This window comes from Hemicordylus capensis, chromosome 16 (assembly GCF_027244095.1).
Source record: "Hemicordylus capensis ecotype Gifberg chromosome 16, rHemCap1.1.pri, whole genome shotgun sequence".
NCBI classification, from domain to species: Eukaryota; Metazoa; Chordata; class Lepidosauria; order Squamata; family Cordylidae; genus Hemicordylus; species Hemicordylus capensis.
The window spans coordinates 3,043,351-3,068,421 of record NC_069672.1 but is presented as its reverse complement, the minus strand read 5'-3'; the positions used below and the strand labels follow the sequence as shown (position 1 = coordinate 3,068,421).

The window sequence follows — 25,071 nt, the reverse complement described above, 5'->3', positions numbered from 1 at the left end:
ACCTTTTTGAAGGAGGCAATGGCTATTTATTTATTATTTATTTATTTAATCAATTTCTATACTGCCCTTCCAAAACTGCTCAGGGTCGGCTTAATTTACAATTAAAACGGAACCATTAATATCAGTTAACAATTAAAACAGAGATTATTAAACACCATAAAACTATAATTAAACCATTGGAACAATGTAAGAACCCTGAAAAACCCTGAAAAAACAACATTAAAAAACCCTTTACAACAATTTAAAAACCCTGGAAGGCTAGGCAAAAGAGATAGGTCTTAAGGGCTCTCCTGAAGGTCAGTAAAGAATTAAGATTACGGATTTCTGCCGGGAGTGCCTTCCACAGTCCAGGAGCGGCTACAGCGAAGGCCCGCCTCTGAGTCACCACCAGACGTACCGGTTGTAGTTGGAGACGGACCTCCTCAGATGACCTTAATGCGCAGTGGGGATCATGCAGAAGAAGGCTTTCTCTCTAAGATAGGAGGTTAGACCTCTTCTTAAGAAGCAGTGTTCACACTCTGAATCCCATGGTGATGGATAATTATAGGCCAGTCTCCAACCTCCCATGGTTGGGTGAAATGATTGAAAGGATGCTGGCTGACCAGCTCCAAGTGGTCTTGGAGGAAAATGATTTTTTGGACCAATTTCAAACTGGGTTTAGGGCAGGCTATGGGGTTGAGATGGCCTTGGTCAGCCTGACAGATGATCTTTGTCAGGGAATTGATAGAGGGGGTGCATCTCTGCTGGTTCTTTTGGATTTCTCAGCAGCTTTCGATACCATCAACCGAGGTATCCTTCTGGATCACCTGAGGGATTTGGAGATACAAGGCACTGTTTTTCAGTGGTTCTGCTCCTATGTCCTCTGTTAACTGAGCAAAGAGGCACCTTTCTAAAGTGGTGATTCTCTTTATTGAGCAGGGGGAGAGCAACAGGACCGCAGGAATCTCTCTCAGTCCTATCTTGGAGATGCTGCCAGGGATGGAATTTGGAACCCTCTGCTCTTCCCAGAGTGGCTCCAGTGTTCACACAAATAGTCTCCCATTCAAATGCAAACCGTGGCATACCCTGCTTAGCAAAGGGGACAATTCATGCTTGCTACCATAAGACCAGCTGTCCTCCTCCAATCCAGGGCCTCTTTCATATTCACATAATCACACAATATGTGGTAACCCACAGAGAACCTGGATTTGAATGGTTGTGTGAACTAGGCCAGTATCTCAAGAATCAATTCTCCCCCTCTTTTTGATCTGCATGGTTCCTATGGGTCACTTCTGAGACCCTGCTGCGGGTTGTACCATCACTGGACATAAGGCACCTTCCGCACAATTTTTTGTCCTTTGGATTGGGGCCAGAATCTCCAAGGCTCAGATGGGAGTGGGACGTATCCCTTCCCCTGAAGGTCGCAAGAGGAGATGCTTTGAAGGTCAAGAGGGTCCTGTATTTCTTTGTGAGCTCAGTGTGACAGAATAGTTTCCTCTCTCTGTTTGCCAACAGCGGAGATTAGCTAATGTTTTGCATGAGAGTGGGAAATGATAAAAGACTTGCATGTCAGCACTAAGGATAATTCTCTTTGTTAATTCCACAAAGCCCTGGTATTGAGTAGTGTCTGTCTTGTGACAACTTTACTGCAAAAGAACTCATTTCAGGCAGCCTTATAAATCTGCCCCTCGCTCCAGAAATGCCTTTTTTGCCCACCTTGCCACAGGAAATCTGGTTTCCAAACCGAGCATCAGAACCAACCACAATTCTGACATTCGTCTTTAGTTGAGAGCTGAATGACTGATTGGTAACACAACCTTTTACTTTTTTGGATGAGTTTTCAAGGCACTGAAAGATTGGAGAAGGATTTGCATCAGAAATGAATCACATTTGATGTGCTTATAAATGTCCATAAAGGTTGGATTTAAGACTCTCTTTTTTTGTTCCCGACTTATAATTTTCAGTAATTTTCCACCCCCTGGGAGAAGCATCGTTTAGATGAGGAAGGAGAGAACAAGATTTTCTTTGGGATTCATTACTTCCTAACTGATCTAAGGGGAATGTTTGCTTTTTAAACCTATTTTACAAAAGGCTAAGCTTACAGGAAAAAAAGTTGTACTCATGCTTTGAAGTGTGAAAGGAACAATTTATCATTTGAATTCCCCCCCTATAATGCAGTGATGAACAAGCTGATGAAATCTCTGACCCTGTAGACCTTGCAAAAAGTATTTGCACGTTTCCTTCAGCAATGCATTATCTTCTTCTACTTTATTTGAGAGTCCTGCCAAATATCCCCTGCCTTTCAAATGTGGGGTCAGAAATAGCTAGGGTAGAATCCTGCCCCTAAAAACAAGGCATATGAATTATATGCTTTGAAAGAGAGGATACCAGCCCACATTCCATTCTGTAATTGTTCCCTTTGTTTCTTCTATCCTGCATTCCACTTCTTGCCACACATCCGAAGAAACAACACAATAGGAACATAGGAAGCTGCCTTATGCTGAGTCAGACTCTTGGTCCATCTAGTTCAGTCTCGTCTACACTAACTGGCAGCAACTCTCCAAGGTTTCAGGCAGGAGTCTCTCCAAGTCCCCCCAGATGTTATACGGATACGACAAATATTTATATACCGCTTTTCAACAAAAGTTCTCAAAGCATTTTACATATAAACAAACAAACAAACAAATAAATATGGCTCTCTGTCCTCAAAGGGCTCACAATCTTACAAAAGGAAAAAATGGGCGGGGGGGAAATAAGATTGGCACCAGCAACAGCCACTGGAGGGATGTTGTGCTGGGGATGGATAGGGCCAGTTGCTCTTGCCCTGCTCAATAAAGAGCATCGCCACTTTGAAAAAGTGCCTCTGGTCTTGTGGTAGCAAGCAGGACTTGCCCCCTTAGCTAAGCAGGGTCCACCCTGCTTTCCTATGAATGGGAGACCAGAAGTGTGAGCAGTGTAAGATATTCCCCTCAGGGGATGGAGCTGATCTGGGAAGAGCAGAAGGTTCAAAGTTCCCTCCCTAGCGGCATCTCCAAGACAGGGCTGAGAGAGACTCCTGCCTGCAACCTTGGAGAAGCCGCTGCCAGTCTGTGTGGACAATACGGAGCTAGACCGACCAATGGTCTGACTCAGTAGATGGCAGCTGCCTCTGTTCCTCTGTCCCTAACCTCGTGGAGTGCATCATCCCAGAACTCGGGCAGACCATGCTTAGAATGGGCACTTAAGAAGGAGGGAAACTGAAATGAATTAATAAACTGGTTGTCACAAAGTGCTGAGACACGAGGAGCTGGTACTTCACAGCTGTGTAAAGTGCAGAACGGCGCCGAGTGGAATTAATAGAGGGATGGAATCAGGAAGTCGGGGGCCACGGCGACGTTCTGCGTGAACATGTTCCTTCGCCCCTAATGCAAATCCACTTATCACTTGCTACATTGAGTATTCATAGCAAGGAAAGTTTTTAATGGAACCGGAGTTGGGCGAGTTGGATCTCTTTCCTGCTCTTCCTCCCTCCCCAGTTTTATCAACATGCTGGGAATTGAAGAATAACCCAAACCGATCCAGTGCCTCCATTTATTTTCTGGTGAGTGGCAAGGGCTCAGTCGAGCCGTCGCTGCTTTGCTTTTGTAATCTTGTCACTTTGATAAATTCTTTAGTAACATCGGACTTCAATGCGGAGAGAGCCTCTTGCATTACTCTCTGCTCTGCTGTCACTGCAACGCCGGATGGAACAATGGCGGAGGCTGGGAGTCTGAAGGCTCCATTTTCAGAGCGGAGCAGATGCATTTTCTGCTCATCAGCAATATACCTTGCTTCTCGTGGAAGCAAATTATGCACACAAAGGGATTTGTTAAAAACGACGGCTCTCTGCTGTCGCTCGGAATGGTTCTGTGGCAAATGGCGTGGGGCTCGAACCTCGCCTGGATTCCCGGTGCCTTCAGGTCACTTAGGCCACTGGGTGGAGGCAGCTGCCTTTTGCTGAGTCAGAGCATTGGTCCATTTAGATCAGCATTGTCTACTCTGACTGGCAGCAGCTCTCCAAGGTTTCAGGCAGGAGTCTTTCGCAGCCCCACTTCGGAAAGACTGCAAACATACAAATGCTCTACCGTGAAATTAAAGGCCTGTCCCTCAAATAAGAATATTGATTCCATAGGAACAGAGGAAGCTGCCTTCTATCAAGCCAGACTGTTGGTCCATCTAGCTCAGGATTGTCTTCACAGACTGGCAGCAGCTTCTCCAAGGTTGCAGGCAGGAATCTCTCTCAGCCCTGTCTTGAAGAAGTCAGAGAGGGAACTGGGAACCTTCAGCTCTTCCCAGAGCGGCTCCATCCCCTGAGGGGGAATCTCTTCCAGTGCTCGCACTTCTAGTCTCCCTTTCATATGCAACCAGGGCAGACCCTGGTTAGCTAAGGGAACAGGTCATGCTTGCTACCACAAGACCAGCTCTCCTCTCACCTCTGAAAAGCTGCAAACACAGAGATGAGGGGGAGGAGAGAACTGGTAGTCTCTTGCCCAGCCCTGCCTTCTAGGGATGGAACCTGGGACCTTCAGCAAGCAAGCCAATGCTCTGTCACTGAGCTGCAGACACTTCCCTTTAGCATAATATGTCACAGTGCTCACATATGGTGACCCATCCAAATGCAAACCAGGGTGCACCCTGCTTAGCAGAGGATCCGATTCATGCACACTACCGCAAGACCAGCTCTTCTCCTGGGGGGGATTCAAGCAGGCACTCTGGCACCAGATCTTGGAATCTTTCTGGTCCTCAGTATCGACTGACCCTAGCTGGCCAGTCCTGTGCCATGAACAGATGTGAAGTTGCCTATGTTGAACATAAGAACATAAGAAGAGCCCTGCTGGATCAGGCCCAAGGAGGCCCATCTAGTCCAGCATCCTGTTTCCCACAGTGGCCCACCAGTTGGTTCGGATCAATGATTCATCTGGCACACTCCTCTTCTGGGTCTCTTTCACGACCCTGCTCTCTGGGAACACAAATCACAGATTGGGGCTTCATTTCCCCACCTCGTCCCCACAATGCCATCAGCAGGGGCGGCTCGTGAACTCACCTCCGGGGCGGGGCGGCGGCGGCACCGGCTCCGTTTACAGTTGAAGAAGCCGCCTGCCGCCCCGGAGGTGATTTCACGAGCTGCCCCTGGCCCTCAGAGCTTAGTTAGGAGGGAGGGTCAGTTTCTCTCACCATGTTCCCCCTTCCCTTAGTTGCTGAACAGCCTCAAGCAGGGCTAGCTGGAATTCCAGGGCCATCTTCTCTAGGCCAGCTCCCTCCATACGCATCACAGCCCTTACAGGAGGTGTGCCGGAGACCTTACAAGCTTCCACCCAACTGATGGGATGGTAAGGCATGCCCAGCCTTCAGGTAGGGCATCTCAGCTTCGGGAGGCTGGCCCCGCTCACTGTTGATAGCACGTGCCCCACATCATCAGTCCGGGACAACAGGACATGTGCAGGCAGCCACTACCACCCTTGGCCAAGCTGCAAGGTAAGTTCCCCAATCTGTGTCTCTCTGCAAGCCGACACCGTCTCATGCTGAATGGAGCAACTTCTCGGCAGCTTCTCGGCGCTGTCCATGGTCCTGAACACAGACTCGGAGCATATCTGGACAGGAAATCTGTGCCACCTCGAATGTTGATTTCCACAATGGATGTTGCTGGCTGGGTAGAATCACATGCCGTTCCATATTTTTCTACTACCCGTAGCCCTCAAATCCACGGAAAAGGTAGAACAACAACAACCACAAAATCTTATTTTTGCTGTGTCGAATAGAGATGTGCATGAATGGGTTTGGAGGCCCTTTTACAGGGCTCTGAACCGGTTCAAATGTCTGGCGGTTCGGCCGGTTCAAAGGTGGGGGGGGATAACTTTAAGGATGGGGGAAGGTGCTCTTACCCCCCTGCCACGTTTCCCCCACTGGTGCTGTCTTTTGAAACAGTCTGGTGGGGCAGCAGCATACCTCCTTGCTACCCCGGTGCCTCCTCCGACCAGAAGTGGCCGGAAGTGTGCAGTGCACGTGAGCACGTGTGCATGAGGCACTGGGGTGGCAAGGAGGTCCACTACCACCCTGCTGGACAGTTTTAAAAGACAGAACCGGGGGCGGGGGCGGGTAACGCGGCAGGAGGGTAAGCGTACCCCCCCCATCCTTAAATATATCCTCCCCCACACACCTTTGAACTGGCAGGTGCCGGATCCGTGCACACCACTAGTGTTGAATGCACAAGTTGCTGCTGTGCACATGAGATTTCTGCATGTCGGCATTTAAGAAGGGAGGTGTCAGTGGGGCGATGACCTTCTCTGGGCAAAGCAGGAGAGGTGATGACCTTCTCTGGGCAGAGAAGGTCATCACCCCACCTACACCTCCTGTGGAAACTCAGGGTGGGGTGGGTTTGCTCCCACTCCTCCCCCCTCCAATTCTAGCCTTTCTGCTGCAGCCACCATGGATGCCTCAAGCACGTTCTTTCTTTCTTTCTTTCTCTCCCTTCCCCTCTCCCCTCCCTCTCCACCTACCCTTCCTCTTTCTCCTGCTGCTGTGGTGCTCCCGTTGTGTTCCCTCACTCTTCCCTCCTCCCCCCCTTCTCCTGCCCAGACTGCATTCCCCGGCCCCTCTCTCTCTTCCATAGGAACATAGGAAGCTGCCATATACTGAGTCAGACCATTGATCTATCTAGCTCAGCATTGTCTTCACAGACTGGCAGCGGCTTCTCCAAGGTTGCAGGCAGGAATCTCTCTCTCAGCCCTATCTTGGAGATGCTGTCAGGGAGGGAACTTGGAACCTTCTGCTCTTCCCTGAGTGGCTCCATCCCCTAAGAAGGGGAATATCTTACAGTGCTCACACTTCTAGTCTCCCATTGATATGCAACCAGGGCAGACCCTGCTTAGCTAAGGGGACAAGCCATGCTTGCGTGCACAAGACCAGCTCTCCTCTCCATCCTCCACCTTCTGCCGCTGCCCTTGCCTCCTGCCAGCTCTCTTCCTCTCCTCCTCCAGCCATTGCCAAGAGAGAGGGAGCAAAAGATGCAAACCAGCGGCTGGGACAATGGCGAGGGATTTAGAGCCAGCTGGGATTGAACACCAGTACGGGTGAACGTGCAGACCCGAAAAGGGTGCAAAGCCGGTAGAACCAAGCAAACGGTGTGTACAGCCCATACTTGCTCCGGATTACATAAAGTGTGGGAATCCAATCCACTGATCTGGCTGCAAAAACTCTTCCAGTCTCCAGGAGTACTCTCTCTCTCTCTCTCTCTCTCTCTCTCTCTCTCTCTCTCTCTCTCTCTCTCTCTCTCTCTCTCAATCATCTCCCTGCAGCTGCTGACTATCTGTTTCTCATACTGACTGCTGGTTTCTCCCCCCTATGTGCACTGAAGCCTCAGTGGACATTGCCAAGTGCCCCTGGGTCACAACCAGCCCAAATGGGACCGTAATGCATCCAAAGCTCTGCATCCCCATTGCTTGATAGCTACGTGGATAATGATAGCTTCAGGAGTGAGAGTGTGGTAACAAAGACCTCTCCCTCCTTCCCCTTTCAGCTGTATCTCCGAGGGAAATTGCAGTAATTGCATCCAAAATCTCTAAAATCCCTTCAGTCCAAAAAGCACATCAGATGCCCTGCAGGGAGCTATTTGGGGATAATGATAATAAAAGCACACCCAAGGTGGAGAGGAATATTAGTTAAAGTCTCAGGTAATTTCTTCAAAGAGCAGAACTTCCAGGAAATGCTTGGCTGTCTTTCTCATGGAAGGTAGCTTAAGCTTGCCAGCCAGAGAGTAGAGGGGTCCTCACAATGATTACTACTAGGAGAAGTCTCCTACACAAGTGTGGGAGTTGTGTGTGCTCCCAATTTGCCATGGTGAGAATTCTACAAGGAAGAATTCTTGAACTCCACAAGGAGAGGAGAGCTGGTCTTGTGGTAGCAAGCATGACTTGTCCCCATAGCTAAGCAGGGTCTGCCTTGGTTGCATCTGAATGGGAGACTTGATGTGTGAGCACTGGAAGATCTTCCCCTTAGGGGATGGGGCTGCTCTGGGAAGAGCAGAAGGTTTCAAGTTCCCTCCCTGGATTCTCCAAGATAGGGCTGAGAGAGAGATTCCTGCCTGCAACATTGGAGAAGCTGCTGCCAGTCTGTGAAGACAATACTGAGCTAGATGGACCTATGGTCTGACTCAGTATATGGCAGCTTCCAATGTTCCTATGTTCCTAAGGTAGAAGGAGGGGGAAATGCTCGTCTGAGAGTTGGGACCCACTTCTTCTGGGAAGCCAACAAGCAAAAGATGGAGAGTGCCTTCTTCTGCATGATCCCCTCCGCACATTAAGGTCATCTGAGGAGGTCTGTCTCCAGTACATCTGGCGGCGGTGACTCAGAACCAGGCCTTCTCTGTAGCCGCTCCTGGGCTGTGGAATGCACTCCCGGCAGAAACCTGTAGCTTGGGTTCACTGTTGGCCTTCAAGGCAGCCCTTAAAAACTATTTGTTTGGTTTGGTCATCCAGGGTTTTTAAACTGTTTTTCAATGTTTTTAATTGTTTAATGGTTTTAAACTGTTTTTAAAATGGGGTTTTTATTGATTGTTATTTGACCAATTTGCAGGTTTTGTTTTGTTTCTGTGCACCCCCAGAATCCTTTGGATAGGGCAGTATAAAAATGCAATCCATCCATCTATCCATCCATCCTTACATACATGCAATGATAACCACAAATAGCTGGTTATTACCTTGAAAGCCCTGAATGGCTTAGGTCTGAGTTATCTCAGAGAGCGCCTTCTTCTGCACATCTTCAGTTACCACCAACACGTCTGGCGGCAACTCAGAGGCGGGCCTTCTCTGTAGCTGCTCTTGGGCTGTGGAAGGCACTCCCGGCAGAAATCCGTAATCTTAATTCTTTACTGACCTTCAGGAGAGCCCTTAAGGCCGATCTCTTTGGCCAGGCCTTCCAGAGTTTTTAAACTGTTTTTAAACTGTCAAGGTTTGGCCTGGTTTTCCAGGGTTTTAAAAATGGTTTTAAATGCCTTAAAAGTGGTTTTATGTCATTTTTACAGTTTTCGATTTTAGCAGTTAATTGATTTTAGTTTTATTTTAATGTAAACCGCCCTGGGCCATTTTGGAAGGGTGGTATAGAAAACCAACCAACCAACCAATTAGATAGATAGACAGATAGATAGACAGACATTTATAGGCACCTTGCCTTGGAAGCTGAAGTTCTCAGCAGGAGACCTCTAGCCACCAGACTAGTAGGAGGCACAGCAAGTGCCTTCACTCCACCCTCACTCGGGAGCAGAGTACAAATTCTGGGCTCACCACTTCCACCGGCCTCCGTGCCCAGATCGCAGGTGATCCATGGAATCATCTGCTCCGCATGCAGTTGATGGCCTGCTTTCCATTGGTGGCGTGCTTGTTAGGCCATACCCCCATGCACAGGCACCCCCCTACTTTCACACTGGAGGGCAGGTTGATTCTTGTGTGTGTTCTCCTACCAGATCAAGCATTACTGTTAGATTAGCCTCCACCAGCTCAGGTCTCTAACCCTAACCGGTTAGAGCAGAATGCCAGGAAGCTGGCTAGAATCTTGAAGGGGAGGAGAGCTGGTCTGGTGGTAGCAAGCATGACTTGTTCCCTTAGCTAAGCAGAGTCCACCCTGGTTGCATTTGAAGGGGAGGCCACATGTGAACACTGTAAAATATTCCCCTCAGGGGATGGTGCCACTCCGGGAAGAGCATCTGCCGGTTTGCATGAAAAAGATCCCAAGTTCCCTCCCCGGCAACAACTCTAAGATAGGGCTGGGAGAGACTCCTGCCTGCAACCTTGGGGAAGCCGCTGCCGGTCTAGGTAGACAATACTGAGCTAGATGGACCAAGGGCCTGACTCAGTATATGGCAGCTTCCTATGTGCCAAAGTATATTCTGGTGGAAAGTTCTGGCAGAGCCCATTAATACTATTCTGTTTGTTCTGCTTGGCCTCGTCTGCCTACTGGCGGCTGGGCCCTCCTGAGTTTGCTATTAACATTAAAAAACAAACCTATGATTTAGAGCACCATTTGCTTGGGAGAGCTCTCGGAGCACAGCTGCGGCTTTGAATAGAGGACTTGAATATTCATTTGCCAAATGTATAATTTATAGTTATGGCACATGATTCATAATTTAAATGTTATTGCCCTAAATTAACTATAACATTTCAAACTTGCAAGAGACACTTAAACATAAAAATCATAAAATGACGCCGCAACATGGAATAAAAAGTCCTCAGATCACTGAGCCATGGAATGCCGCATTCTCTGGCTCTTGTTCCAAGTCAGGGTGAAGCAACTACGGAGGGTTTCTCAACAGATGCGGTGTTAGCAAACCTTCCATAAAGGCAGTTCCCAAACTCCCTTGGAAACTTGCTCTCCTGTTTGTCCTTTTCCGTGACTAGAGAACAATCGGTTATATTTAGCCAAGGTCTTGCTTGCACCAGGGGAAACTGATTCTCTGTCTTGGTTGGCCTTCAATGCCATAGAGGGGGAAAAAAATTCATTTTGCTTCTGACAACTGGCACGCAGAGATGAATGGATCTCCCCATATTCTGTTGCTTCGGTGTTTCAGAATTTCACTCAGTGCTGCATTCTGAATTCTGGACTCAACGGAGAATTTTTAATTTAATTTAATTTGCGCAGCGGGGAAGTAACTTGCCTAGGGAGCAAGAGGTTGCTGGTTCGAATCCCCGCTGGTATGTTTCCTAGACAATGGAAAACATCTGTATCAGGCAGCAGCGCTGAAACCGGCTATATCGGGCAGCAGATGCTGAAAGGCATAATCTCATATTGCGTGGGAGATGGCAATGGTAAACCCCTCCTGTATTCTACCAAAGAAAACCACAGGGCTCTGTGTTGACACCGATTTGACAGCACCACCACCACCACCACAATTGAGCAAAGAGGCACCATTTCAAACTGATGATTCTCTTTGTTTAGCAGGGGGAGAGCGACTGGCCCTATCCATCCCCAGCATGGCATCACTCCACTGGCTGTTGCTGGTGCTGATCTTACGTTTCTGTTTAAATTGTGAGTCCTATGGGGACAGAGGCCACCTTATTTATCTCTCAATGTAAACAGCTTTGGGAACATTGTCAAAAAAACGTTGGAAACTTAGTCAAAAAGTGGTGTATAAATATTTGTAATAATGTGAGTTTGGGGCCATTGGAGATCTATTCTGTTGGGGATCGTAGAGAATCTGATTTGTTTGCAGAAGGTCTCGGGTTGAATCCTTGGCAGCATTTCCAGGCAGGGCTGGGAAGAACTTGGAGAGCTGCTGCCAGTCAGTGTAGGCAGTTCTGTGCTAGATGGGCCAAGGGTCTGACTCATCATAAGGCGGCTTCCTCTGATAGGAGTCTCTAGCCCGATCTTCGAGATGCGGCCAGTAGGGATGTGCACGAATCACGATTCGAAGAGCGATTCACAGGACATCCCCCGGCCCTTTAAAAGGGAGGAGAGCAGGTCCATACCTGTTTCTCCACCACTCACCACTGCCCTCCACTTGCCCTCCAGTTGACATAGCGTGTGGGCAGGGCTCTCCCCTTGTGCGATAGTGGCACACACATGGCCTCTGTGCATGCACGGCAGCCATTGGCATGGTCAGCATGGTTGAGTCGTAGTTGCCAGGGAAGGAACTTGGAACCTTCTGCATGCAAGGAGGCAGATGCTCCCCCCCCCCCGAAGCCTCATCCCCTCAGGGGAATAGTTTACAGTGCTCAAATGTGGTCTCCCATTCAAAAGCAAACCAGGGCAGACCCTGCTTAGCAAAGGGGAAAATTCATGCTTGCTACTACAGGACCAGCTCTCCTCCCATCAGTGGGAGCAGCTGGTTTGGTGGTAGCCAGCATGACTTGTCCCCTTAGCTAAGCAGAGTCCACCCTGGTTGCATATAAATGGGAGACTAGAAGTGTGAGCACTATGAGATCTTCCCCTCAGGGGATGGAGCTGCTCTGCGAAGAGCAGAAGGTTCCAAATTCCCTTCCTGGCAGCATCTCCAAGACAGGGCTGAGAGAGCTTCCTGCCTGCAACCTTGGAGAAGCCGCTGCCAGTCTGTGAAGTCAATACTGAGTGAGATAGACCAATGGTCTGACTCAGTATATGGCAGCTTCCTATGTTCCTAAGTGCCCCCATGGCAGGATCAAGCTCCATCAGGGATGGTGAAAAACCAACCCAACTGCTTGGGCTCTCCCTCTGAAATGAGCTTACTCGGGAGGAAGGAAACACCAGTATGGGCCCTGGCTGAGCTCCAAGAAAAAGTGGGGCTCCTGGCTTCTATGTAGATCCAGCTTTTGCTGCTGGTACAACAGAGCCTAGGCATCTGCCTTGTTCTGCTTCCACTTCCTCAGTCTCCAACCCAGGCCCACATCTGGGACTGCATGGAACACCTTTCGCCAGGGCAAAGATAGGGTAAGCCACTCTACTCCCCAGCATGCATATGGGGTGGATTGGGGAAATTCGAATCTAGCCTTTCCCAGCCCGCAGCCAGAAGCAATCTCGCAGTCCATATCACACATGTCTGCTGTCATGTATTTATTTATTCATTTACATTTTTCTATCCCGCTCTGCCTCCAAGGAGCCTGGAGTGGTGTCCTATATACCTAAGTTTCTCCTCACAACAACCCTGTGAAGTAGGCTAGGCTGAGAGAGACGTGACTGGCCCAGAGTCACCCAGCAAGGATCATGGCTGAATGGGGATTTGAACTCGGGTCTCCCCGGTCCTAGTCCAGCACTCTAACCACGACACCACGCTGGACCCAGAGTGCAATTGGTGAAGCCACTCACCTGGCCTCCACAGAGCCGATCCCCTGCCCGCGGCCAGGTGAGTGGCAGAGGTGATTCGCCTCTACAGGGGGTGCTTCTCTGAGCAGCGTCCAGGTGTGGCGAGAGTGGAGGTAAGAACCAATTATTCTGCTCTTAGAGGTGCCTCTCACCACCTCTCCACCTGTGCCCTCACTGGCTGCTACTGCTATGATGGGTAGTCTGGATAGGTCAATGGAGCCTCCAGATTCAAAGGCAGTATACCTCATAGTAACAAAGGAAGCTGCCTTCTATACTGCAGTCCATCTAGCAGAAGGACTGGCAGAAGGCTCCACCAATTGGTTAACTGGCAGAAGGTCCGACTCTGTGGGCCGGGAAAGAGCAGGCAACCTGGCTTTTTACTCCACCGGCCAAGTTGCAGGATCAGTCCCCGCAGAGGCCTGTGACTCTGTGATGGCAGCCTTCAAGCTGCAGCCTCTTCTCCTGCCACATTCACTTTTATGAGGCACAAAGAGACACTGGCAAAGACAGAAGAAAATTAAACATGAAAATTTAATTAAACCATCCGCTGATCACTCTCCGCGGAATGGACTTTGGCTCAAAATATTATTTGTAAGAGAGCAATAATAGCACCTAATTAGGGTGCGAATCAACCTGAAATGAGAGGAAAGGAAACCATCCCAAAGCAAGCTGCCCCATAAACATTCAGGGGAGCGGAATCTTATTAAAGCTCTATTTTATAGCTCAATTATTCGCCACTTTCCTCTTGTTTATTCACGGGTTCCTTTTGATTTAGGTCCAACAGACACACACATAATTGTGGGAATACAGTATGTGGCTGCACATTGCCTTTGTTTGGTGTGGGGAGGTTTGAGCCGACAGAAATTCGCTGTGGAAAGCAGATTATTACTGATGTGTTGAGTCTGTCTTAGGAGTGAGCAAACTCTCCCCAGTTCAGATCAGATTGGCTTGGATTAAATTGAGCTATTTTAACCTAACCTACTTCACAGGGTTGTTGTGAGGAGAAACTCAAGTCTGTAGTACAACGCTCTGGGCGCCTTGGAGGAGGAGCGGGATATAAATGTCAATCAATCAATCAATCAATCAATCAATCAATCAATCAATGTTTCCCCCCAAAAGGTAAAGTGTGCCATCAAGTTGATTTTGGCTCCAGGCACCCACAGAGCCCTGTGGTGTGTGTAGGAGGGGCTTACCATTGCCTCCTCCCACATCATATGAGATGATGCCTTTCAGCATCTTCCTATATTGCTGCTGTCTGATAGAGGTGTTTCTCATAGTCTGGGGAACATACCAGCGGGGATTCGAACCGGCAACCTTCTGCTTGAGGGCCTATTCCCCAGGCACTGCTATGGTGGAGCTGGGCTGCCATTGGTGGGGTTGGAGGCGCCACGGCTTCTTCCCCAGAGTACGAGGACAAGGATAAAGGAGTAATTGGGAACAGGGATATGCACGAACCGGTTTGGTTCCTCCTTAGGGAAGTGTCGAACCGACTCGAGCACTCGCTGCCGGACCGGTTCGTCAGGACCGAGAGCAGTTCCCTTAAGGAGCAGGTAAGCAGGTCCTTCTCTTTTCCGCTGCTGCCCTGAAGCTTTCCCGGCTGCTGTGCCTGCTCTACCAAAGGCCACATGGCTCCGGTGCTGTTCCCTGCAGTCTGCATGCAGCCTTTGGTCGAGTGAGCACCGTGCCCAGTAAAGCATGCACAGCAGTCCAAACAGCGCTGCAGCCCACCCAGACGAGCAGTTGAGAGGGTGGTGGGGCAGTTGGAGGACCCCTTGCTGCTGCCTCTACCTGAGTATCTGCCGCTGCAGTAGCCACCTCCACCGCTAGCAGGGCCTCATTTAAAATGTAAAAAAAATAAGTACCGTATTTTACGGACTATATGACGCTACGGACTATAAGACGCACCTTAATTTTAATCCAGTTTTTCAGAGTTTTAACATATTAAACTGTTAAAACATATAAGATGCACCTGAATTTTGGCAGATATTTTTCGAGGAAAAAAGTGAGTCTTATAGTCCATAAAATACGGTATTCCCTCCCCCTTTAAATTTTTAAAAGAAAAACCTTTTTTGGCTGTGAGATCACCTGTACCTGTAAAGGGAATCCTAGCTGGATTCCCCTTTATATGTTTGTCCCCTCCCAGCCAGGCGGTGAGCCAGTTCCATAACCTGAGGGGTTGGTCCAGTTTGAACTCGGACCGGCACCCCACTTTGGGGTCTGGGCCACATAGACCTTGGACCGCCCGAACTGGGCCAGCTCGGTGGTGAGCCTGGCTCGATACGAACCAGCTTGCACATCCTTAGCTCGAAGGGGACACAATGGAGATCGCTGGGGACCAAATGGTGGCTCGAATCGCCGAATCGATTCGAGCTCGAATCGAGAGTGGATCCATTTGACCGTGAATCTGTTAGGCAATCTCAAGAGTGATTCAATTTGAGGTTGGATCGCTCGAATCACCTAGATTCGAGTCGAATTAACTCGGCCACAAATCGATTTGCACATCCCTACCTCCCAGCACTGAGGAAAGTGCAGTACTATGCAGATGCCAGCACAGTGGGAAATGGCTCTCACATTGCAGGTTTTTTTTTGCCAAAGTGGCTCCCACTTGAAGAATAGTGCTCGACTGAAGGTCAGGCTCAAAGTTCATGGCCGTTCCGTGTTCAGTTTGAACCCACTCTCAATATCTCTTGCAAGCAGACCCTGGCAATCCTAGTCTGCATTACATCAGAGAAGAGTGGAAAGGAAGTTGGCTGCCATGCTTTCCTTTACCCTGGCCCCCTTTTGTCAAAGAGATCTTTGGCAGCTTGAGCTTTGTGAACAAGGCCCTTAAAGATCCCCAGACATCGACATAAAATGAGAGTCGTAACCAGCCTGAACTTCAATGCTTGCTGAAAGAAGGTACCAAATATCCCCATTAGTGTTTCCCACCCCGCTAAAATTCTTCTTCTATTTCACGATGAAATGTCAAAATGAAAAGACAATCTGATTTCAGAGATTACTATTTGAACTTTTCATGTCTAGGCTTCCCCTAAAGCATGACATTTAGTCTATTAAACAGGGGAGGAAGGGAGATGCAGGGAAAAGAAAAGAATATCTTACTCTGCGCTGTTGGCTGGCTTTCCTACTGGTTCTCGGATTCAAGTTGAGGGTTGCGTTTTAGATGATGATGATAATGGCGTTGCTGTTTTTATTGCACCGTCTGTATGTATTGCAGCATAAGAAGAGGTTCCCTGCCCCAAAGGGCTTGCAATCTGAAAAGTAACATAAGCAAGACCAGAAAGGAAAGAAAGGAAGTTGAGGCAGGGTTTATATATGATTATTTCATGTGCAAGTATGTAGGCAGCATTAAACAGTGACACTGGGGTGGGGAGTGATCTAACAAACTAGGAATGCGTCTGAGAATCTCCTGAATTTTGGAGTTTCTAATTATGTAGACTTATTCCCAGTGTGCAACAGATGCATTAATAATCTCCCATTGTTCTGTTGTTGTTGTTTTAAATCTGAAATCTTGTATATAGTATTGGACATTCAGTGTTTGCCAGCATTTTGTGTTCCTTCCTTCTGCTTCCTGCCTCTGCATCGTAGATGCACATCTGCACATTCATAAAACACTCCAAAAATCATCCCGTCACTTTCTCGTGTATGTTTGCATCAAGTGTTTTGTGCAGTGTTTTACTGGTATCACTTATTCTGTGCAGTGTTTCACTGAGTCACACTCCCAAACACTGATAAAACACTGCACAAAATGAATCTTGAGGCTACTGGATGCACAATCACATCAAGTTGCTGGTCTCTGCCTTACGTTTCTTTTTAGACTATGAGCCCTTTTTGGGACAGAAAATATCTTATTTATTTATGTATTGTTTCAACCATGTTGAGAACTTTTGTTGAAAGTGCTATATAAGTAGATCTTGGACGGGGTCCTGCTCCCTCTGAAAGACGAAGTCTGCAGCTTGGGGTTGCTTCTGGACCCAACGAAGGCACAGGTGTGCAGAAGCACCTTTTACCAACTACGGATCGTATGCCAGCTGCTTACTTGGAGAAGTCGGACCTGACCTCAGTCACTCGTGCGTTGGTAATATCCAGATTGGACTACTGCAATACGCTCTACGTGGGGCTGCCCTTGAAGACTGCTCGGAAGCTTCAGCGGGTTCAGAATGCTGCTGCTAGGATGCTCGTGGGTGCAAGTCGCTTCATGGGTATTACACCCATCCTGCATCAGCTTCATTGGCTACTGGTTCGCTTCCGGGCTATATTCAAGGTGCTGGTATTGACCTTTAAAGCCCTACATGGCTTGGGACCAGGGTACCTGTCAGACCGTATTCACCCATATGAATCTGCCAGGGTCCTAGCCGGCTTCTGGACTGGGTAATGGCCCAGTGAGGGTGTTGGGCAATGCATGCTTGCTGTTTCCTTCTGGCCGCCACCTCCTCCGGGCCCTAGCCCCACTGGGAAGGTGCCCACCAACACTGAGGGCCAAAGCCAAAGCTCAGTGGTAGGTACTGCCAGCGGGCAGGAGAGGGAGGGGAAAGGAGCCGAGAACGGGCTTCAGCGATCTCTCGATCTCTCTCCTCCCATCCCACCTGCCTCTCCTTGCCACATCCTGGCTTTCACTAGGGCCATGTGGGCTGGTCATTTGCTGGGGATCCCAGCCCAGAAGAATGGCCAGCCCATGCAGCTCAACCTGGTGAATGACCAGCCTGCATGGCTCAAGTTAAAGCTGGGAGGGGACGAGTGGCGGGGGGGCGGGGATATGGAGTAGCACAGGATGAGAGATTTAGTTTCAGATTAAATGTATTACACTCCAAGAGCCGCAAAGAAAAGTAAAGAAGACAAACACACGATCGGAGAACTGATACCTTTTACATGACATCGAAAGAGAGAGGGGCCACTGCAGTCCAGGCTGCGGCCGCCTGTCCTGCCTTTCTCTGCTCCCCCCCCACCGTCCCGCCAAAGAGGGGGAGATTTGAAGAACCAAAAGTTCAATCTGGGTCAAGGAACTTTGCCTCCTCTGCTGGAGGGATTCTATAGGAGACCACCCCCCTATGCACAGTTGTCAGCTAAAAGGCTTTTAAAACATGAGCTTTCACTACAGTGTGGGAGAATTAAAAATGAATTAGGCATTTAAAAAAAAAAGACAACCAGTTAAAATGGATTGGGAGCGGGGAGTTAAACTTGAGTGGGGTGGGGGGATGGAGTGGATGCCGGGAAAATAAAATGGCTCCTTCATCCAAAGCTTTCATATCACTTTGCATTAACTTTAAAATAAACACATCTTAACCATATTTGATTGTAATTTGTACGGGAAGGAATCTGAGCCTGAGGCTTCCTGCATGAGCTTGACAAGTATGACAAGGAATTATGATCACAGAGAATGTGTTAGTAGAGATGGGCGATCCACCCCTATCCACTCAGAAAGTAATTCAGGAGAATCGGATTATTTTGTCACAAGGCCAACGGACTTCCAAAAATGTAACCCAAACTCCAAATTGGCGCCGGAACAGATTGGATCCCTAGGCCCTCGCACGCAGTGATGACACCATCACTGCCATGCGGTGATGACATCATCACTGGCACGCAGTGATGACATCATCACTGTGTACGAAGGTATAGAATACTCTACAGCAGGTTTTCTCAAACTTTGGCCCCCAGATGTTGTTGGACTACAACTCCCATCATTGGCCATTGGTGCAGCAAGTGATGGGAGTTGTAGTCCAACAGCTCAGGACTCACGTTTGAGGACCCCAACTCTGGCCCCACTCTCCCCACTTTCCCAGACTTAATAAACTAGAAGAGGAATCACTTCTGAGAACTTTTGTCAAAAGGCCTCAGACCCCGGACATCATATACACTCACAGTAGCAATAAGTCACACCAGGAACAGTGGGAAATCCAGCAGCTCCTTCTCCAAGCTATTCCGAACTGAGTGTTTCCACATGGAAAAAATACTCCTTTTGAAAATAGAAAGGTTTTTTTGCTAATCCACACCTGGTCCAGATCTGTTCTTCCCCATTGCACAATTTCACACCGCCATCTGCTGACCATTTGCTGCCAATACAAGACCAAGTCTTTTTGAGAGTACTTTCAGGTGTTCTCAAAAGAGGTTTTGCTGTGACTTCATCCCCTGAGGGGAATATCTTGCAGTGCTCACACATCAAGTCTCCCTTCCATATGTAACCAGGGTGGACTGTGCTTAGCCAAGGGGACAAGTCATGCTTGCTACCCCAAGACCAGCTAGGGTCGGCTGTGTCATCCAAACCAACAGGTCTTATATTACTCTAGCCTACTTATTTGAAATATACCGAGATGGGAAGCCAAGGTTTGAAGTGGATTTCTCATCTCTGTTTCAAGAAGGAGATTGGAGGCAGCTAGACGGCATATATTAACCGAGTCAGACCCTTGGTCTATCTAGCTCAGTATCGTCTTCACAGACTGGCAGTAGCTTCTACAAGGTTGCAGGCAGGAATCTCTCCCAGCCCTATCTTGGAGTTGCTGCCAGGGAGGGAACTTGGAACCTTCAGCTCTTCCCAGAGCAGCTCCATCCCCCTAAGGGGAATATCTTGCAGGGCTCACACTACGAGTCTCCCATTCATATGCAACCAGGGCAGACCCTGCTTAGCAAAGGGGACAAGTCATGCTTGTGACCACCAGACCAGCTCTCCTCTCCTTTTTTTTTTTACATTCAACCTTCTGTAAAAACAATTGAACATAGGGGATTAGAAAAATTATATTTAAAAGTTTGGAACAATAAGGAGTCATTCTTAATATTATGAGATACATTAATCCCAGTCAGTGCCCCTATACCATAGATGTATGATTTAATGAGATTTTGATTGGTTTCCAAAGCCTGTACACAATAGTTTTCCCTTTACAGGCTGCTTTTCATGACAATTCTGGAAATTTACATCTTATTACATTTAATATTACATTTGTAAATTTATGACCGCAATAAGTTTCATTTTTAATTCTAGTCCTTCCTAGCTGATCAGCTCCAAATGTGTCTGGAGTGTATGATTTTATCAGAGCAGTCCATAATAAAAACACTCTCTGAACTTTGGGCTAATCCTTTTTTCTTCAGCTCTGAGCAGATTCTCTTTGAAACAACAACAACAATAAGCCACACACACACACACAACTCCCCCCAACCCAAAATGCCAATCAGATGTTTGATCTTCTACTGAGCCGGAGGAGAGCAGAGGCCTATTCACACCAGCACGTCATCCTCCCAATAACTTCTCCCTTGGGTTTCTTTTGAGATGGTAAGCATCCATTCCTTACATTTGTATACTGCTATATAAAAGTCTCAAGGTTGTTAACAAACAAAAACAGCCGAAATGTTTAAAGCAACATTAACGGTGAAGTGTGCCCTCAAGTTGGTGTCGACTCCTGGTGCCCACAGAGCCCTGTGGTTTTCTTTGGTAGAATACAGGAGGGGTTGACCATTGCCTCCTCCCGCGCAGTCTGAGATGATTCCTTTCAGCATATAGGGGATGATGCCCAACATAGGGGTTTGGATTGGTAAAGTCTAACATGGTCTGCTTTTACCCAAATTGGAGGGGTTTCGAGAGTGTAGTTCACACTGGACTTCTCCAACCTCCTTCAGAAAAAACATGGAGCTTTAAATGATGGTTATAGTCCCCCCCCCCCCCCGATCACAGCTAGGTGAAAAAAATCCTACCTTCTACCCTCTAACTGCCTGTCTGCCCGCCCATGCATATCTCCATTTTAAAAAGTCTTTTAGTCCATTTTTAACACACAAAGGCCGATTTCTGAGTTTCTCCTGCAGTTCTGTAACATCACTTTCCCTGCGACTCTTGGCTCTTAAGTTACTTTACTTCCAGGTTCACAGTGTGTATCCCTGGTTCTTTTACATAAAATGTTTTAAGGTTTGTCTGACCCCAGCCCCGGCATGCAGGAGGGCCCAAAGGACCCTGAACCGATATTTGCAGGGTCAGATTAGATCGGGTCAGACCCAGGCTTGGACTGGCCCACAGGGCAACAGGGCATATTCCCGGCGTGCCCCACCTGTGGGGCGCCCCTGGACCCCGCTGCACTCGGCAGCAGTGAATACGCCCACCCTTAAGTACCCATTTTGCTCAAAACCCGGCGCCCTCCTCACCAACAATCCACTGCCCTTTCAGTGCCCCCGGTCCGGCCAGGATCAGGTCGGCCCTGATCCTGGCTTTTGCATTTCTGCACAGGCCTTTTGGAGAGCCTCTGCCAGTCTTTGTAGATCATGGACCCATGGTCTGACTCCGCAGAAAAGCTTTCTATGTGCCTGAATTCTGCATACAAAGCAGATGCTCTTCCATTGAGCTTTCCCTGCTGCAAATGATTAGCATTCACGCTGATCTCTTTGTCTGCCTGGAGCTGAACGGAGACACCGTGCTTCTAAGATGCCAAGCCAGCTGGCCATGTTGGTTTTGCTGGTGTTCAGACCAGCAGGTAATTGTTGAATGACTGCAGTTGATTCCCATTCCTTTGTGCTTTTTCATTAGACCTGGCCTCCTCCAGTTAATATTCTTTCGGCAGCTGTTGCAATCCACTTGGTCAGAGCAAGACGCCTTGACCTTGATTACTCTGGCTAATATCTGAAGAGCCCTCATGCCCCGATGCTGGTTCCCCCGAGGTCAGACCGAATGTCCCCCTTTCCCACGGTTTGGCTGTCATCCCATCCACAATGCCACCAGGGTTTCGCTCAATAGACGTGGATCCAATTCAGCTGATTCATCTCCTGTGTTTAATTTTCATGTCAACATAACCAGATTATATAATTGCACAGAAAGGGTCCAGAAGGTGGCACTGGAATTTCTAGCAGGCAGTGATATTATTAACAATCCCTACATCAGGTATTGTGTGTGTGTGTGTGTGTGTGTGTGTGTGTGTGTACGTGTGTGTTTGGGGGAAGAATTCTCAAAGCTCTAGTTTCCGTCCCAGGCACCTGGGGAACTTGCAGCTTGATTTAAAAATAAAAGCAGAGCTGCTGGCATTTGTGAAATCTGTGGTTTGTCAGGACTGCAATATAAGCAGGGGGGTGAATGGCACGTTGCTAGACTTGGTGATAGGAAGACGTGAGAAATCGGTGAAGACAAGTCCATATGTGTCAACTCTCTCAATACGCCAGGATAGTATTGGCACCGCTCCTGGGTAAATCATTGCACTGCTCCCGTTTTGCCGCTTGGGGAGCTGATGAGGAGGTCTTTCTGAAATGCAGTTAAGGTGCACACTTTCACAACGGCCGTTCTCCTATGCCCCGGAACAGGAGTTCCCAACCTTTTAAACAAATGCACCTCTTCCATCACAGACCTTTCACTCAGGCAGCAAGCATGAATTGTCCCCTTTGCTAAGCAGGGTCCACGGTCATTTGCATTTGAATAGGAGACTACATGCAAGCGCTGTAAGACCTTCTCTTTAGGGGAAGGGGCCGCTCTGGGAAGAGCAGAAGTTTTCGAGTTCCCTCCCTGCCATCTCCAAGATAGGCTGTGAGAGATTCCTGTCTGTAACCTTGTCGAAGCCACTGCCAGTCTGTGTAGACAATCCTGAGCTAGATGGACCAAGGGTCTGACTCAGTAGAAGGCAGCTTCCTATATTCCAGAGAGAGAGAGAGAGAGAGAGAGAGAGAGAGAGATGCTATGCTATGCTATGCAGAATTCCTCCCTTCAGGCTTCTCTTCTCCAGGCCAGACCTATCCGGTTCTTTCAACCTCTCCTTATATGACTTGTTTTCCAGATTTCTGACCATCTTTGTCGCCCTCTTCTGATCCCATTCCAATTTGTCTGCATCCTTCTTAAGATGCAGCACCCAGAACATGGCTGGGCAAAGCTATTCCCTCTCATGATCAGGAGACTATGGTTCCATTAATAAAGCCTACAATCACATTCGCCTTTTTGGCAGTGGCATCACACTGCTGGCTCCTGTTCAGCTTGTGGTCACCTGGCACTGTATGCTGGGATCCTTTTCACACATACTGCTGCCAAGGCAGACACACCCATCCTAAGCCTGCACATTTGAATTCGCCCCCCTGCCCTTGCTGCAAGTGCAGAACTTTGCATTTGTCTTGCTGAATTTTGATTTGTTTGTTTCTGCCCAGTTTCCCCTTCTGTCATGGTAATTCTGAATGTAAATCCTGCCTTCTGAGGTGTTAGCTCAATGTCCTCTGAAAAACTGATGAGGATTTCCTCCACCCCTTCCTCTATATCAGGCCTGCTTAAATTAGGCCCCTCAGCTGTTTTTGAACGAAAGGTAAAGTGCTCTGTCGAGTCGGTGTTGACTCCTGGTGACCACAGAGCCCTGTGGGTCTCTTTGGTAGAATACAGGTGGGGTTGACCATTGCCTCCTCCCGCGCACTATGAGATGATGCCTTTTAGCATCTTCCTATATCGCTGCTGCCCGATAGAGGTGTTTCCCATAGTCTGGGAAACATACTAGCGGCAATTTGAACCTGCAACTTTTGGCTTGCTAATCAAGCCATTTCCCTGCTGCGCCATTAGTTGGCTACAGCTCCCATAATCCCCAGCCACAGTGGCCAATAGACAGGGATTATGGGAATTGTAGACCAACATCTGCAGGAGAGCCGAAGTAGAGCAGCCCTGCTCTAAATCATTGATAGAAAATTAGAAGAATACTCATCCAGACAGACAAACTGACTCCAAAATTTTTCCCAAGCAAAATTTGAAGGTACTTTAAATGTTCCTTCCAAGGGGAAACTTGGGAGGATTTTCTACGATGGTTTCTCCACATATGACAACCCACCTGAGACGTTCCTCCAGTTTGATGAGGAACCATCGCTTATCACACTTTTGGTACAGTTTTCTAATTCATTCTAAACCCACCTGGTGGTATCATCTAGCGACAGTGTATCAGTTTACTAACCAATATATCACGAGCAATTTTCTCAAATGTTTTGCTGCAATCAAGATAAATTACATCCACGACATTCCCACAATTTGCTTAGCTAGTAATTTGTCCTCAGAAAACACAAATATTTATTTATTTATTTGTACTTTGACATATTTGTAGACCGCCCAAAACGTATGTCAATAGGAATAATACAAATGCAAGCAAAATTAAAACAGTAAAATATAAACAATTTAAAATTTAACACAATGTTCAAACTGTAAACACTCTTAAAAGCTATTAATTGTTAAAAGCTATAAATCGAATTAAAAGTCTGGGTGAACAAATGTGCCTTGACTGCCTTTTAAAATGTTGTCTGAGATATGGAGGCTCTTATTTCAACAGGGAGTACATTTCAAAGCCTTGGCGGGGCAGCAATGGAGATGGCCCATCCCTGAGTAGCCACCATACGACCTAGTGGCAGCTACAGACGAACCCCTCAATGGGTGATGGGGCTCATAGCGAAGAACATGTTCTCTTAAATTTGTACAACACCCCAGAGGAGGTGTTTACTTTATGTCTCTGGGAGGTTTACAACAGAAAACAAATTAAAACAAAATCAAAACATTAAAGCTATTTAAAATCAGAATTCTAGTTAAACCGCTTGGGTGAAAAAATGCATCTTAACAGCCCTTTTACCAGCTGTCAGAGATAGGGAGGCTCTTATTTCAGCAAGGAGAGCATTTCAAAGTCTCGGGGCAGCAACGGAGGAGGACCATCCCTGAGTAACAGCCAGGAGAGCTGGTGGCGACTGCAGACGGACCTCTCTCCGGATGATTTCAATGGGCGACGGGCCTCAAAGTGACGGAGACGTTCTCTTAAATATAAGAGAAATATAAGAGCAAATAAGCAGAATTCCCTCTTTTTTCTAATACTGATTTTGATCTGATGAGATTTCAGTTACCAGCCTGTTAATCTGGGCGTAGGTATAGAGGTGCTAAAAAGCTTCAGAAGAAGATGGAGGTTCAATGTCACGATTTAATGCTATCAGGAACTCAAATCAGAAAGCGTATCTTCCAGGAAAGATTCTTATTTCCCTCTTTTCTGGACACACGTCTGCCAAAGGAACAATATTGGACTTCGACTCCCACGGGGGAAAAACACCAGCAGAGAAAAGACGAGAGTTAAACTTTGTGGAGTCGGAGAAAAAAGGTGTTGTTATGGTAACAAATTGCTTGTATTCTCCAAAGGAAGCTCGGGTTCTGTTTTAATAAGGGGAGAAGCATCAGGAAGGTAAAGGGATAATAATATTTCATTTCCCCCCCTTTAAATGAGACGTGAATTGTTCCTTCTCTTTCTGCTGATCTATGAAATGGTTCAAGAGGGAGGGACGGTGTGGTGGCATTTGAGAAGCAGGGCTGACATTCATTGTGTTAGCACTTTCCCTTCTGATAGTGGTGCATGACGAACTAGA

The 25,071-nt window shown here is 47.8% G+C and overlaps 1 long non-coding RNA gene across 4 annotated transcripts in view; it reads right to left on the bottom strand.

Annotated features, from left to right (window-relative positions):
- Positions 1 to 25,071, bottom strand: part of LOC128338451 (uncharacterized) — a 155,258-nt gene that overhangs the window by 85,227 nt on the left and 44,960 nt on the right. For all 4 annotated transcript variants that reach the window (XR_008312631.1, XR_008312630.1, XR_008312633.1 and 1 more), the window contains exon 3: positions 15,862 to 16,013. This is a non-coding gene — a long non-coding RNA (uncharacterized LOC128338451). The remainder of the gene's footprint in view (positions 1 to 15,861; positions 16,014 to 25,071) is intronic.